The sequence below is a fragment of the Rutidosis leptorrhynchoides genome, chromosome 9 (genome assembly GCF_046630445.1).
Source record: "Rutidosis leptorrhynchoides isolate AG116_Rl617_1_P2 chromosome 9, CSIRO_AGI_Rlap_v1, whole genome shotgun sequence".
NCBI classification, from domain to species: domain Eukaryota; kingdom Viridiplantae; phylum Streptophyta; class Magnoliopsida; order Asterales; family Asteraceae; genus Rutidosis; species Rutidosis leptorrhynchoides.
In genome coordinates this window covers 372,065,220-372,082,240 of record NC_092341.1, presented here as the reverse complement: position 1 = coordinate 372,082,240, position 17,021 = coordinate 372,065,220, and the positions used below count along the sequence as shown (strand labels likewise).

Sequence of the window (17,021 nt, the reverse complement as noted above, 5' to 3'; positions counted from 1 at the left end):
ATTGTTTTCTGTATAATTTATTAAGTTCACAACACATACCAATTTAACTAAACTATTTAAGTATATACTTGGTATGTAGAAAATGGCAATGCATATTGGTGGTTATAATCTTCCTGGACCAGGGACAGGGGTTAAAGCACCTAACGAGACTACAACTAAAGTTTTGTGCTTAACTGAGGTACTTAAAATGACTCATTTCTTATTTGTTCTTTGAAACGTTTGTGCATATAGCATTTAAATGAGCATATGATCTTGGATGAAGATTATTACTAATGATGACCTGATGGATGGACAAGAATACACACAGTGTCATAAGTACTTTTGTGGGTGAATTCCTTAAGAGCCCATGCGGCTTCATCAAGTTTTGATCTCTTATTCTCATTTAAATGCAATGAAAATGTCCTCTATAAGTTAATCTCTCGATCTCTTGATCTCTTGCAACGAACGGGCTCTTAAAATGTCCTTTATAAGTTAATTTAATGGCTGCATATTATACCTTAAATTGGCTTACAAAATGCAAATACCAAGATGTTCGTTAATTTACGTAACAAGCACGTAACTGTATCCTTTTAGTGTTGCACTGCTTGACTTATATCTAATGTCTCTCAACTCAGTGTGCGTCACGTAAATGTTGTTATTGTTGGAAATTTAGTGTAATTTTGGGTTTTAATCTACACTTGTAAATGGGTTTGGAGGTACGGAGTGTACACCCATTAAGTGATAGATTACCCGGACCCAAAAGTGGTTTTCCATTATTTACTATCATGACTTGGTCTACCTGAAATTTGACTAAGTGTTTTCAGTACTAAGTTTTCTTAGTAAGCTGAAATTTGGCTAAGTGTTTTCTGCTGGTTGTTCTGCATTGCTGGTCCTTGTACTGGTTGTTCTGCATTGCTGGTCCTTGTGCTGGTTGTTCTGCATTGTTGGTCCCTGTGCTGGTTGTTCTGCGCAGCTGGTCCATGTGCTGGTTGTTCTGCGCAGCTGGTCCCTGTGCTGGTTGTTCTGCACAGCTGGTCCCTGTGCTGGTTGTTCTGCGCAGCTGGTCCTGTTTGCTGGTTCCTCTGCGCTGCTGGTCCTGTATGCTGACTTTTGCGCTGCTGGTCCTGTATGCTGATTTTTGCGCTGCTGGTCCTGTTTGCCGATTTTTGCGCTGCTGGTCCTTTTGCAGTGCTGGTTCTTAAGAGACAGCAGTAAGAAAACACTTAACACAATTTTGAGTGATTACGGAAGAATTATTCTTGCACCCACTTTTGCTTTAGTGGTTGAAGGAATAATACTTGTTTATTATAAAGTGATCACTCATGCTTTGATAGTTGTAAAATATAATATTTGTTTATTGTAAAAGTAACAACTTTTACTTTAATGATGGAAGTGATAATATTTGTTTATAGAAATATTCTTCCTGTAACCACTTTTGAATATTATAGAAGATACTTTTATTAATCAATCGGCCAATTGATTTTAATAAAAGACTCTTTCATGATAAGGGTGTATATAAATATATTAACCAATATGCATGAGGAGATACACAAGTTACGAACACCAAAATATTCTTCTGCAAAAGGAATTCTTGTTTCTGCCAAAACAAGAATTTAATCTCTGTCTTATCCCAAAGTGATATTCGTGTAACCCAGGCTATAAGGGTCGAATAATTACTTTCGGAAAGTGATACCACGATTCAGTGATTTATCCGGCTATCGATTATTTTACCCTACACGAAAGAAATTTAATAAAACCTCCAACAATCGAAAGTAATTATTCGTTATAATCGATGGCGGCTACGATGAAACACATGACGGCGAATTTCTCCAAACTTGATAAGTTTGAGGGAATTGATTTTAGGAGATGGCAAAAGAAGATGCACTTCTTTCTGAGCAGCATGAGTGTGGTGTACGTACTCAGCACACCAATTCCTGAAGATCATGGTGATGATGCCACTATTGAACAAATTCGGAAAAGGTGCAAGTGGGAGAACGATGACTACATCGCTAGAGGTTTAATCCTCAATGGTATGGCTGATTCCCTTTTTGATATTTACCTAAATGTTGAATCTTCTAAAGAACTATGGGACTGTTTAGAAACCAAGTATATGTCTGAGGATGCTTCTAGTAAAAAGTTCCTTGTGAGTAATTTTAATAATTACAAGATGGTCGATTCTAGACCGGTCTTGGAACAATACAATGAGCTCATTCGTATACTTGGTCAATTCACACAACATAAGATGAACATGGATGAGTCTATTCAAGTCTCAAGCATAATTGATAAACTACCTCCATCTTGGAAAGAATTTAAACATTCTTTGAAACATAAGAAGGAGGAGTTAACTCTTGTTGAGTTGGGTAGTCATCTGCGTATTGAGGAATCCCTCAGGTTGCAGGATAATGACAAGCCAAAGAGCAACGAAGTTGCTGGTACGTCTGTTGTCAATATGGTGGAACATAAAAAGTTCACTAGTAATAATGACAAAAAGAGCAAACGTAAACATCAAGGTTATAACAAGGCTGATCCGAACAAGAAGTCTAAATTGACTTGTTGGAAGTGTGGTAAAACTGGACACATGAAAAAGGATTGCAAGGTTATTTTTGATAATAATAATGTCAAAGGATCTAGCACAAGCGGTTCGGGAAATGGTTTAAACAACCACAACTCGAAAGGTCAGAATATATTTAATAATTCAAATGAGAATTATTATGTTTCATATATATCTGAGGCTTATTTTGTGCAGGATGATGATGTCGCGTGGTAGGTTGACTCGGGAGCCACCACCCATGTATGCAAGGATAGATTTTGGTTCAAGACTTACGAGTCCGTGACTGATGGATCAATTCTTCATATGGGAAATGAGTCAACAGCCTCTGTTCATGGACGTGGAAGTGTGGATTTGTGTTTTAGTTCTGGAAAAACTATTTTTTTGTTTGATGTTTTGCATGTACTACAAATAAGAAAAAATTTGGTTTCCAGTAGTGTGTTAAATTGTTGTGGTTATAAACAAGTGATTGAATCTGATAAGTTTGTTTTGTCAAAACATGGTATGTTTGTTGGTTTTGGTTATTTATGCAATAGAATGTTTAGACTTAACATTAATCACTTGAATGTTAATTTTGCTTTTATATCTACTTCTAGCATAAATAATTATACACTTTGGCATGCTAGACTAGGACATATACACTTTAAAAGAATGCAAGATATGTCTAAAGATGGATTAATACCGGCTTTTGACATGAACAATGAAAAGTGTAAAACGTGTATGTTAACAAAGATCACTAAGAAACCATTTCAAAATGTACATCGTGATACTGAAATTTTGGAATTAATACATAGTGATTTATGTGATTTGCATGCTACTCCTACTTTAGGGAACAAGAAATATTTTGTGACTTTTATTGATGATGCTTCTAGATTTTGCTATGTTTATTTGTTACATACTAAGGATGAAGCATTAGATAAATTTAAAATATTTAAAACTGAAGTAGAATTACAACAAAAGGCTTTGATTAAAAGACTTAGAACAGATAGGGGAGGTGAATACATTGACCAATCGTATTTCCAATCCGTTGGTATTATCCATGAGACCACAGCTCCTTATACTCCACAACAAAATGGTATATCTGAAAGGAAGAATAGGGTCCTTAAGGAAATGGTTAATTCCATGTTATCCTATTCGGGTTTAAGTGAAGGATTTTGGGGGGAAGCTATGTTAACAGCTTGTTATTTGCTTAATAGAGTTCCTAACAAAAGAAACAAGATTACACCTTATGAACTTTGGAATAAAAGGAAACCTAACTTGAATTATCTTCGGGTATGGGGCTGTAGGGCGGTTGTAAGACTACCTGATCCCAAGAAGAAAAGTTTAGGTGAAAGAGGTATAGATTGCATATTTGTTGGATATGTTGAACATTCCAAGGCATATAGGTTCTATGTAATAGAGCCTAATGAGTTTGTCTCAATCAATTCTGTGATTGATTCAAGGGATGCAATCTTTGATGAAAATCGATTTTCATCTATACCTAGACCAAAGGATATGATTCCAAGTAACAATGGAATCAATAAGGATTGTAATGATGAAGTCTCTGAAAAGGCTGTTGATCAGTCACTTGAGCTTCGGAAAAGCAAAAGAAAAAGGAAACCTAAATCATTTGGACCAGATTTTCAACTATACTTAGTTGAAGGTTCTAGGGATGATGTTTCTACCCAATATTCGTATTGTTTCAATGTTGATGATGATCCTAAAACATATGATGAAGCAATGAGGTCTCAGGATGTTGCATTCTGGAAAGAGGCAATTAATGATGAGATAGATTCTATCATGGGCAATAACACTTGGGTGTTAGCTGATCTACCTCCTGGTTGCAAACCTTTGGGTTGCAAATGGATTTTCAAAAAGAAGATGAAGGTGGATGGAACTATTGAAAAGTTCAAGGCAAGGTTAGTCATTCAAGGCTTTAGACAAAAGTCTGAAATTGACTATTTTGATACTTATGCTCCCGTGGCACGTATCACTACCATTAGACTGCTGATTGCTTTGGCTACGATTCACAATCTAGTTATTCACCAGATGGATGTGAAGACAGCATTCTTGAATGGTGAATTGGATGAGGAGGTTTATATGAACCAACCTCAGGGCTTTGTCATGCCAGGAAATGAAGGCAAGGTGTGCAAACTTGTGAAATCCTTATATGGTTTGAAACAAGCACCTAAGCAATGGCATCAAAAGTTTGATGAAGTGATTTTATCTAGTGGTTTTAAATTAAACCAAGCAGATAAATGTGTATATAGTAAATTTGATGATTCTGGTAAAGGAGTTATAATTTGTCTATATGTTGATGACATGTTAATCTTTGGGACTGACCAAAGTCAGGTTGATTTAACAAAAGAATTTTTGTCATCAAAATTCTCCATGAAAGATATGGGGGAGGCTGACGTTATCCTTGGCATTAGGATCAAACGTGAAAGCAAAGGAATTTCGATTTGTCAATCTCATTATATTGAGAAGGTGTTGAAAAAGTTCAATTGCTTTGAATGTAATCCTGTGAGTACCCCTGTTGATCCAAGTGAGAAGCTTATGCCTAATCAAGGTGAAGCTGTATCACAACTTGAGTATTCTCAGGTGATTGGCTGTTTGATGTACGCCATGACTTGTACAAGGCCGGATATTGCTTTTGCTGTGGGAAAACTAAGTAGATATACTAGTAATCCTAGTACTCATCACTGGCAAGCAATTAGGCGGGTACTGAAGTACTTGAAGAAAACTATGGACTATAGTTTATCTTATAATGGGTTTCCTTCGGTAATAGAAGGATATTCTGATGCGAGTTGGATAACCAATATTGAAGATCATTCTTCAACGAGTGGTTGGGTGTTCTTGCTTGGGGGAGGTGCTATTTCATGGGCTTCTAAGAAGCAGACATGTATTACCAACTCAACGATGGAATCTGAGTTTGTTGCTTTAGCTGCTGCTGGTAAAGAAGCAGAATGGCTTAGAAACTTGATCCATGAGATACCATTATGGCCTAAACCTATAGCACCCATGTCTATCCATTGTGATAGTGCTGCGACATTGGCAAAGGCTTATAGCCAGATGTACAATGGAAAGTCTAGACACTTAGGTGTCAGACATAGCATGATTCGTGAACTCATCATGAATGGGGTGATTTCTATAGTGTTCGTGAGGTCACAACAGAATTTAGCTGATCACTTGACGAAGGGATTGGCAAGAGACTTGGTGAACAAGTCTGCTGTGGGGATGGGTTTAAAGTCCACATAAATTTCTAATTATAAGATACCCAATTCCCTTCTGATGAAAATTAGAAGTTGAATTCAATGTGGAAGGCTTATACTTAGAAATTTGGAGTACAAAAAATTTTGTATCATCCCAAGGTATGGTATGTACTCGGACCTGTTGAATGTGAGGATGAAGTTTAGCTTCTTAATGGTTTATTTAAAAAAGTGCAATAGCAGGTGCATGACTGAAATGAACTACCTTTGTGAATGTGAAGTTTTGCCGCTTCAACAAAGCTTGGACTTTTGCTTTAGATACATTCATGAATGGATATGGACACATGGCTTGTAAAGTGTCAGGATAGCTTTAGAGTATTTGAAAACTTATGTGTATGTTATTTTCAGTTATTCAAATGGGTTGAAGGGTTCAATTCTTAGAACACCCCGATTCTCGAATATTTGGAATGTGTAATGTACTAAGGTGAAAATTCAATCTTCAAGATATTTTCATTTATGCATGAGTTTTGTTTTAATTTGTTTAATTCTCATGAAACGAATTGCACTAAATTGGGGAGGATTGTTGGAAATTTAGTGTAATTTTGGGTTTTAATCTACACTTGTAAATGGGTTTGGAGGTACGGAGTGTACACCCATTAAGTGATAGATTACCCGGACCCAAAAGTGGTTTTCCATTATTTACTATCATGACTTGGTCTACCTGAAATTTGACTAAGTGTTTTCAGTACTAAGTTTTCTTAGTAAGCTGAAATTTGGCTAAGTGTTTTGTGCTGGTTGTTCTGCATTGCTGGTCCTTGTACTGGTTGTTCTGCATTGCTGGTCCTTGTGCTGGTTGTTCTGCATTGTTGGTCCCTGTGCTGGTTGTTCTGCGCAGCTGGTCCTTGTGCTGGTTGTTCTGCGCAGCTGGTCCCTGTGCTGGTTGTTCTGCGCAGCTGGTCCTGTTTGCTGGTTCCTCTGCGCTGCTGGTCCTGTATGCCGACTTTTGCGCTGCTGGTCCTGTATGCTGATTTTTGCGCTGCTGGTCCTGTTTTCCGATTTTTGCGCTGCTGGTCCTTTTGCAGTGCTGGTTCTTAAGAGACAGCAGTAAGAAAACACTTAACACAATTTTGAGTGATTACGGAAGAATTATTCTTGCACCCACTTTTGCTTTAGTGGTTGAAGGAATAATACTTGTTTATTATAAAGTGATCACTCATGCTTTGATAGTTGTAAAATATAATATTTGTTTATTGTAAAAGTAACAACTTTTACTTTAATGATGGAAGTGATAATATTTGTTTATAGAAATATTCTTCCTGTAACCACTTTTGAATATTATAGAAGATACTTTTATTAATCAATCGGCCAATTGATTTTAATAAAAGACTCTTTCATGATAAGGGTGTATATAAATATATTAACCAATATGCATGAGGAGATACACAAGTTACGAACACCAAAATATTCTTCTGCAAAAGGAATTCTTGTTTCTGCCAAAACAAGAATTTAATCTCTGTCTTATCCCAAAGTGATATTCGTGTAACCCAGGCTATAAGGGTCGAATAATTACTTTCGGAAAGTGATACCACGATTCAGTGATTTATCCGGCTATCGATTATTTTACCCTACACGAAAGAAATTTAATAAAACCTCCAACAGTTATTATACTGTTATATGTGTATTGTTGATTCAGTTTTTTCCCAATTTGACATGTGGTTATTGATATCTTTATTTGCAATCCGTATTTTTCAGTTGACCAAACGAGCTGGATGGGTGAAAATAGACTTTTCAGGACCCGTGTCCATTGCAGACCATATGTACTGGATGGGGTTAATGGCTCACATTGCTTTTGATACTCCTGGAGTCAACCGAGACAAGTTAGTTTTTATTGATACATTATTATTAATTTTATGCGCTACTTCAAAATATTCAAATTGTGACTAATTTTTAACTTATGTTCTCTCATCTTCCAGGTGCATAAAAATGGCAATCGTGCATTATATTGCAGAAGGTACCTCATATTATTTCTTAATTCTATAATCTTATTTTGTATGTTAGGCCCCGTTGCCCCCACGAAAGTTGAAACCCAGAATGTATTGGTATGACAAATGTCGGGTCTTTGGGGATTAGGTGGCAAAATGGGTAAGGGTTAAATTTGTACTAACTGAGATATTTTGTCTTTTGTTTGGAGTTTATCGTTCATAATAATGTTTTTTATGCGCTCTGATGATTATGTATGTTGTTTGTCCTATGTTAAACTACTCTTTTTATCATCTAAATAAGTCATTTGATTCATAGTAGGTAATATTTTATACATACATAATCTATTATTTGTAGGGTATTTGTATTGTTTCAAGTAAGGCAGAAATCCATGTGTTCTACACCTGTTAGTTCTAAAGGAGAATCATTATTAGTTCTAAAGGAGAATCACGTGCAGGTGAAGTAGCTGAAAGTCAAACTTTTACTGTAATTTCAACAATATAATAAGTTAGTGATGATATGTATAAATGTACATGTATTACTCTCTTGACTGTTGCAGTTTAGATTAGTGTTATAATGCCTGAGTGTATAATATGTTATAATTGAGATGACGATGATTTGATTTTATCTTTTGAGATGATTAATGTTATTTTTGTAGGTGGTATAGCTATAATATGCTAATGACAGTGGTAACCATAATATCAGGCAATGTTAGTCTTGCTAAAGTGATCCTAATAGTAATTTAAATTTCTCTGGCAATATTTTTATAAACAAATAGATGTTTTCATGCATTTTTTTTGGTAGGAGAACAATTTGTTTATACAGTAGTGGAATTCTGTGTTTAAGGCTCAAATAGTAGTTTAAATGTCTTTTATAAGATAAGTATATTATTTTAAAAAAATAGATATATTAAAGTATTTTTTTGGTAGGATAATATTTTTTTATACTGTTGTGGGATTCCATATGTTGTAGTATCATACTAAAATTTCGCCACTACTAGATATTTTAAAGTATTTTTTTGGTAGGATAATATTTTTTTACACTAAAATTTCGAAATCGACTGGGGGCGGGCGCCCCCTGCCCCCCCTCTAAATTCGCCACTACTAGTATGTATGCAGTATCTGTGCGTATGTTAATGTTTGAGCAAAGCTAATTTTATTATTTAATATACTAGATTTTAAGATCCCGTGCGTTGCACAGTAGCTCTAAATAATAGTTTTTGTAATCGTTACAATTTTGTACAGCATTGTTTATTGTTGATATTAATTTAGTGACGAAACACTTGAGTAGTCTATGTATTGCAAGTAAAGAAATGGTAAAATTGAGTTTCGTAATATTATAAATCAATAGCCTTAAAATGCAACAATGAGTTATTGACAGTAGTTCTAAACTAAAATAGTATTTCACAGGCAAAAGCCATTACAACTACAACTATTTCACAGGTTGCGAACAAATACCAAGCACATGTGTTAACAATTACATACATAAAATTAAAACGAAAATTAGCCTACTGTAGCCAATCCTATATAACCCTCTTGACATCTACCCTCAAGCATAACCCATTAAACTGAAAAAGATAAATTAAATAAGAGCAAAACAATTCTATGACTTTGCAGTCTTACATAACACGGATAATATGCTTGATTGATCTCCAGGAGAACATATTAATAAAATCACTTTGTTTTCATCTATTTGTTGAATTCCCCCTTTAGAACTTTTCACCTTTACAATGATATACATTCATAATAAAATGATGTTTACTATAATAAAGTGCTAATATAATAAATTGCCCTGGAGAATTATGTAGTAAAAAAAAAAGACAGGAAGTCACTTTCACCCCAGTTGACTGTTTGAACAGGTTTTTATTTTAGCTTCTCTTTACCCTGACCCGTTAGCAATAACACACAACCTGACTTGACCAATTCGACCCATTTAAGGCTTTAAACGGGCTATAAAAGGCTTACCTTTTAGCACAACCGTCGAACCATCTATTGAGATTGTTATTCGTTGGCGTAGAAACTGGTGCTAAAGAACCCAAAGACTGATATTTAACGTGTATTTCAAGTAGCCTGTAGATGATTAGTTTAGTTATTTGATATCATTTAATAATAACTACGGAGTATATAAGTATACACACATATGGAATATAAGATAATGACAACTTACCAAGACTAAAGTATCAAACTACGGTCGAATAAATATCATCATAACATATTTGAGAGCTGCCACCTGAGTTCACAAGAAACATGGATAACATTATCTTACAAGTGCTGACATCAGATAACTTGACATATGTCCAAGACAATTGGAAAATGTAAAATTCAATAAACACACACATATATAGAAAGCTATTAAATAAAATTTTAGCATGTATAGATCATGTGTGGCAATTGCAACCCATCCTCTTAAATTCGGGTTGAAGTGACATTATGTCATTTTAAATAAGTCACAGTTAAAAGACTTAATTATAGAATACACAACGTCTAATGGGTCTAAGAGTCATCTGAAATCATTCAAAATGCATACTCCCACCGAAATGTGCTTGATTAAAAAGTCTTTTGTAATTATATATCATTAATGGCCCAAAAGAAGATTGTAGCCAAACTGTCCAGTCCCGACCCACGTTTGAACTTGCAACTATTAAACAACCCAACCCGACCCACCCACCCATATTTCCACCTGTAGCATAAAATAAGAAATATCCCACCAATTGAAGAATAGCAAAGTGTGAGAAAAAATAGGGTATCAATGACTAACCATTATAATATTTTGCATCATGAAAAGGCAACATCTAACTGTTTGATAGACCGATATCTCCTGATCAGAGAAGTCTTCATTATGATTTTAAAACACAAAATGAAGTCATATTCTCCAAATGTGCTATAAAATCCCCTTTGACCCATACTCTAATAATCTAGCAGTCATGTTCTCTACATGTGTCATAAAAAAATCCCTTTAACCCATACTGTTATGAGCTTAAATTCATGTTCTCTACATTAGAGATGTAAATTTCGACCAAATTACTTACAAGTGAGTTCAACAATCCTAATAAATCTCGCTATCTTAATCTTTCTCAATCTTGAAGGACATAACCATCCAAAAGTCATCACATTTCTCAACATCCTTCATAAAAACAACAAACATGTTAGATCAAACATGGTACATATAAAGGATTCATGTAGAACGGGTACGCAACAATGAATCTTAATTCTTAATTATACAATACCAAATAACATACAGTAGCGGCACACGAAATTTAAAAGAAATTTTTGTGGCAATTGGCAACCCAAACTTATGGCTCTAACAGAGTAATAACAGACCCAGTTGCAGAGGTGGCAACTTGGACCCAATATGACCCGGTTGCATTTGGCAACCCAAACTTTGGTACCAAGCTTTGATTTAATCAAGCTGAGTAGATGAAACATGTTAAAAAAAACCGGGAAATTAAAATTACTAAAGTACCATAAATGAACACCTTGAATACCTCTGTAGGTTGGATCAATTATCATTTTCCTTTTACTTGCCACAAACTAATCAGGACTTAAGAATATTTTTTAAGTGACATTTAATTTCCCACTTGATTGAGATGATGAAGCATTCCCATATTTTGCGAACAAACCTCTTCTTAAAATCATTTATTTCTGGAATTTGTTCATTGATGAAAACCTTGGTAGTAATAGTTTGATTATGGATTGATAAAATATCTGAAACATTGCAACCCTGACATTCATTAATCATAAATTAGACTACAAACATTGCAATTGAACAATGAATCTAATTTTTTTTTACCATCACATCTGATGACAATTAGCTTTTACGGTTTTTCATCACTTAATCACATTTGATTTATGCCTTTTACCAAACCGATCATAAGCAGCAATACCAAGGAGAGATGAGCTAACGGTGGTAGTAAAATTAGTGTCAACACATTCATCACGTACAAAATCGAACCATCTTTCTCTAAAAGTCTTTTTTCTACTTGACATTGGATAGGAAACCGATTGAGTACAATATGTTAGTAATGTATTTTAGGTCACTTTTTAAGGTATATTAATATCATTGACAACCACATACAAATATAAGCAAAGGTTATAAACAAACATTAACAAAACATAAAAACCAAATACAAAGATAAAAAATCAATTACCGTGTAATCGAAAGAGGCTGAAAATGCACATGTTGAAACAACAAACTTTAACAATCTGCATAACACGGAAAAGATTATATCACACCTCCACCGTATCAGGCCCATGTTAACGACATTTATTTACAGGAAAAACTAACAATCAGATCGGAGAAAAAAATTACAAAGAAACAGGTATACAGTTAACGAAATCTTAAAAAAAAAAAAAAAAAAAAAAAAAAAAAAAAAAAAAAAAAAAACCAAACCTAACCTGTTAAATCGAAGTATCTACACCCAAAAACATCCAGTAACGCAACGCTTTTGAATCCATGTAAAGGTATACAATATACAAGCTGGATATAATCAGTCACCACGACTGTAAGTAATCGTCCTGAGGTATCAATTACAGTTTATGTCATTCCTTTAAGCGTTTTTTTTTTATTGATTTTAGGTTTATGAATATCGCTTTCGACCCTTAATCGCTGTAACCAAAGCTGTAAACCCCAAAATCACTGCAAGCCCTAAATCGCTGCAAAGAAAGTTGCAAAGCCTGAATCGCTGCAAACTCTAAATGGCGGCAAACAAAGCTACAAACCCAAAATCGCTGCAAACCATAAATCGAACCCTAATACCTCGCTTTCGAATAACCGTCATCGTAACGAATAACCTTCCGGCTATTTGGAAAAAAGTGGCTATAATTTATGAAATTGGTACCGCTAAGATGATAAAATCGCAATGGATTAATTAGTGATACTGTCGTTATCAATTACGGCGGCGTTAAGCCGTGATCGGCGGTTAGAAATTGGGGCTTTTTCATTTTGGAAGAAAGAGGAAGTGGGTGTATTAAACATCGGGATTTTTTGTTTCTGGTCTATAAAATTGATATATTAGCCAAGCTTTCATGGTACACGTGTATTTTTGAAGTAATTAAGCAATTTAATTGTAATTAGCAGAGTTAATTACATGTGGACCGTCATTAGCGGGTTAAATAATGGACTGCCACGTCAGACTTAAAATTCACGGTTTGTAAAAGTTAAAGAAAAGAAGATAAAGATATTATAATCCCTACTACCTTGATTCTCATTGTGTATTCAAAGTAAATAAACGATACATTTATATATCCTCCTGTGTTTCAATTTTTTTAATTTAAAATCTTTGTGTTTTATAAACAATTAAACACTGAATTTTTTTTATTTGTATTAATAATATCATTAAGATATATTGATAAATCTCTTTATAATTATTTTGGGGTACGACTGGTACTCAACAATTTATGTTTATTTTATTCAGTTTGTGTATCTTTGTTTATGATTGTATGTTAATGTTTATGATACATTGATTTAGTGTCTGTTTCAAGAAGTAGAAAAGATTTGAAGGTTGATATAATTTTTTAAGGTCAAAAAGAACTAAGGAAACGTATTTGAAGATTGGAACTAAGGAATTAAGATACATTGATAAATATCTTTGTATTGAGCTGCTTTAACATGCTTGCAGGGTTGCTGCATGTTTCCATGTATTCCTTTTTATATGTTTTTAACATATGTTGCCTTTCTAAAAAAGTTTAATTTATTGAAAATATGTTTCTATCAAATGTAGATTAGGTGATTAGGTGATCTGTAATTCCGAACATGTATATCTGAATTGTATTTACTTAATAAAATCCGGCGTGGAGCTGACCTTTGAATTGTTCCAAACATGTATATTTGAATTGTTAACTAAGCTCTAAACCCCTAAAATTTTTGTGTCATGTTCTCAAATTTTTTGAGAGGGGCGGGGGCATATTTTTGAGATTGACACACTGGCCATTCAAATACCAAGGACCGGCCCTGTCTTTAAACCAGTTGATTTTCGTCTTCAACTTTGCGGTTTCAGTCTTGACTTCTCAATATCGTTTTTCGTTGTAGGAATTGCTACTTCTCAATATCTTTTTTCGTTGTAGGAAAAATTGATGTTGGTGTGAAAGTTTGTTATTGTGTTTGATATTGGTGCAATATGGTTTCACTCTGTATTTTTGCTCTTAAGATTATTACTCTGTATTTTTGCTCTTAAGTTTCAGGTTGTAGACATGTTTGGATGTGGTCTCCATGTTTGTGCCGTTTATAATTCTTGGTTAAGTGAATTATCTCCTTCTTGTTCAGTCATTCATCCTTTTATTGAAAACATAAATAAAAAACTAGTATTTCTATTGATTATAATGAAGTATCACTGAGCTTGTAAAAGTGGATAAGCATTTTCGTCTTCTTCGAAGCTTGCTGATGAACTCATGGTAAGCTATTTTACAAGGAAAATAACATTTAATTATTTGAAATTGATAAGCATTTTTTTTTTTAAATTTCACATATGCTTTTTAAAGGCTTTCCTAAGAAATGTAATGCTTTAAAAACACTACGAGACGATGTTTTAAAATATGTATATTGGACATAAGTTCAGTTTGAATTCAAGGTTATCTGATTATTGTTATATAACTGATAATAACTATTTGAATTCAGGTAGTTGCAAAATTGCTTGATTCAGTGTACTTGAATTAAATGAACTTGAGTTGCCACTGGATTGCAGTTTCTAGTAGAGTTGGAGTTGCAGTGAAAGTGAGACCTCAAAATAAAATACTAAAGAATTTAAACATTTGTCACTATTAGGTAATAAATCATCTTTTTATGTTAATGTTCCTTAATTACCCTTCAAAAGTAGACCGATGATCCTGTAGTCATTTGGCTGGCTATTGAAAGAAAAAGCTTGCTTAGATTCGGTATTAAATTAAAGAAAAACACGGGATAATAAACCTAAATCAGGGGTCTGTGAAAATAATCTCATTCTAATGTGTATACAGGGAATAAAAACGCAGGCTTTCAATTTTGAATAACAAAAACCGTAATCTTCAAAAGCCGCAATCAACTAGAGCGATTAAATCGTGATTCAGCCGTAGTTAATCGCAAAATGATCCCAACACCCACGTGAATCAGTCAGAGGTAATCGTATTACGATTTAATACTAATTCGAACAATGTAGTTGTTAATTAAATGTCTTTGTGATAGGAGTTTATCTCCAATTAACAACGGCGCTGTTTCAGAGTCAGAATACGATCATCAACCATGGATGATGCAGAAAATCGATTGACGATATATGTTACTTTAAGGAATCCACTTTCAGTATTCCCAGACTTGTACCCATTTTGTGTGATTGACGAGGAAAAGAAGAACATGAGCAAGCAGTCTAAGCCCACTATTGTTGAAGGTGATAATACATCTAAGACACATTGGCTTGACGGAAGCAGCATTAAGAAGCCGACGGGTTACGGTGGTAGGGAGCGGCACATGGTGACAGACTAACATGCGATCTTCTGCCAGGTAGATGTTTATTGTCCCTCGGTTTTTAATGACTAATGTGTACTCTAGGTGGTTTGAAATGGCTGCAAAAATTACTCTATGCTGTGTTTTTGTAGTATTTTAAGTTGATTTGTTGGAAAATCTCTATATATGAATTTTATTTCATCGACTCAATAAGTCCGTGTATAATTTTACTTTATTGAGGTCATTGGAGCTTTTAGTTTACTTTATTGAGTAATATGAGCTCTATATGTTTGTTTTTGGGAAATAGATATACTTAGTTAATTATACGCCATTTGGTTTTTTGTTTTGTTTTGATGTTTTTAGCCAGTTTTGTTCGTGACAATTTACATAAAGAACTGACTTTAGCTGCTCAATAAGTTCTGGGATGATGTTACTTGATTCATGACACTTAGGTTTTTTTTGCTTGCTATTTTTTGTATTCTCTCATCTTATATGTAATGATGATGGTAAAGTATCTGAGTTCAAAGGAAGTTGTAGATACAATTATAAATAGAGGTGGCTAATTGGGCGGGCTGGGGAAAATTTAAAATTGGTTTAGGATACAAAGACATATTGTGTTTCAGATATTGGAGATGGTGATACAAAGACACATGGTACAATGGATACACTAAAAAGACATGGGAGCTACATAAGTTATAATCCCTCTATTTGAAATAAGTTTGTTGCCATAATGGGTGATGGTCAAATTGGGTTTAAGTCAAGAGATAGACATAAAGAGTTATCCTTGAAAATGCATGATACTCTTATGTTATATGATTTGGCCTTGCTTTGTAATATCCATTGTTATCCTTGAAAAAAGGTAAGTTATACTAATATCAAAGTTAATCATGTCTCATTGATGATCGGTAAGTTATACTACCAGATTCATAAACCCTAATTGCAAATCTTTGAGATTTACTTTGATTGTTTTTTTACTGTTCTTTGATTATTTTATGTTTGATTCAGCAGGTGGTGAATTATTGAATTATTGGTGAAGTTGGATTGATTATTGCTTATTATTATTAAAGATTAAATATTTTGCCTTATTGGATGAGTTTATATTTATGTTTCTAGGAAAACATTAGATGAACAGGTGAGGTACTTGATATCATAAACCTTTTGGGCAAACGCTTAAAGATCAAAGATCTTGCTTGAAGTAGAACATGGGATTTATAGACGAGGACGAGACTCTGACACATGAGGCAAATAACAAAGAAGTAGTTGATTTGGACGACTCTGGCACTCAAAGCTTCTTGCTTGACAATTGAAAGAATGAAGAGAGAAGCTTAGCGAGAGTTTAGCTAAGAAAAGATACATGCTTTCTATTCAGTAACCTTAAGGTAAAAAACTATTTCTGGTAACATCCTTTATGATATTTTGTTATGTTTTTTTCACTTTTTTTGTATTTTTAGTTTCAGATCTCATATTGTAGGTTACTAATTTGTAACTTTAATTCAATTATCTTTTAGTTGTCATGCATCTAATATTGTGACCTGGTATTTGAGTCATGAATGTATCCCCTATTTTTTTACGGTTTCAAATATATCGTGAACCTTAAATTGATTAGCAAACTGAAATTGATTTTTAACCATTTAAGTTCTTTTGATTAAACATGATATCTATTTATTACTCTGATGCAGACAACATTGTCTGGTGCTTGATATAAATTACATAGGTGAGTGGTAAGAGTAAATCATTATTTGATAGTCTTAGTGGGAATTAAAGATTATTTATAAGCATTTGATCTGTAATTAGATTGTTAATGTGATTTGGTTTGGGAATTGGGTTGTACATAATAAGTAATGATATCAAACTATTGGATATGTAATAAGTTTGTCATGTTTTATGACACTCCGGCTATGGAATCACATGATGTG

General features: G+C 34.0%; 2 long non-coding RNA genes across 3 annotated transcripts; one reads left to right on the top strand and one right to left on the bottom strand.

The window, feature by feature from the left end:
* Nucleotides 1–5,695: 5,695 nt before the first annotated feature.
* On the bottom strand, nucleotides 5,696–12,657 carry LOC139866027 (uncharacterized). 2 transcript variants are annotated; one of them, XR_011765199.1, is made up of 6 exons: nucleotides 12,090–12,657; nucleotides 11,843–11,897; nucleotides 10,724–10,818; nucleotides 10,453–10,625; nucleotides 9,862–9,924; nucleotides 5,696–9,764 (listed from the first exon to the last, which is right to left on the bottom strand). It is a non-coding gene; the product is annotated as an uncharacterized lncRNA (long non-coding RNA). The 2 variants fall into 2 exon arrangements; XR_011765200.1 differs by having other exon boundaries at nucleotides 10,453–10,512.
* A 1,540-nt stretch (nucleotides 12,658–14,197) lies between these two features.
* On the top strand, nucleotides 14,198–16,643 carry LOC139865590 (uncharacterized). The gene is made up of 3 exons (XR_011765030.1): nucleotides 14,198–14,454; nucleotides 14,851–15,162; nucleotides 16,219–16,643. It is a non-coding gene; the product is annotated as an uncharacterized lncRNA (long non-coding RNA).
* The last annotated feature ends 378 nt before the right edge of the window (nucleotides 16,644–17,021 follow it).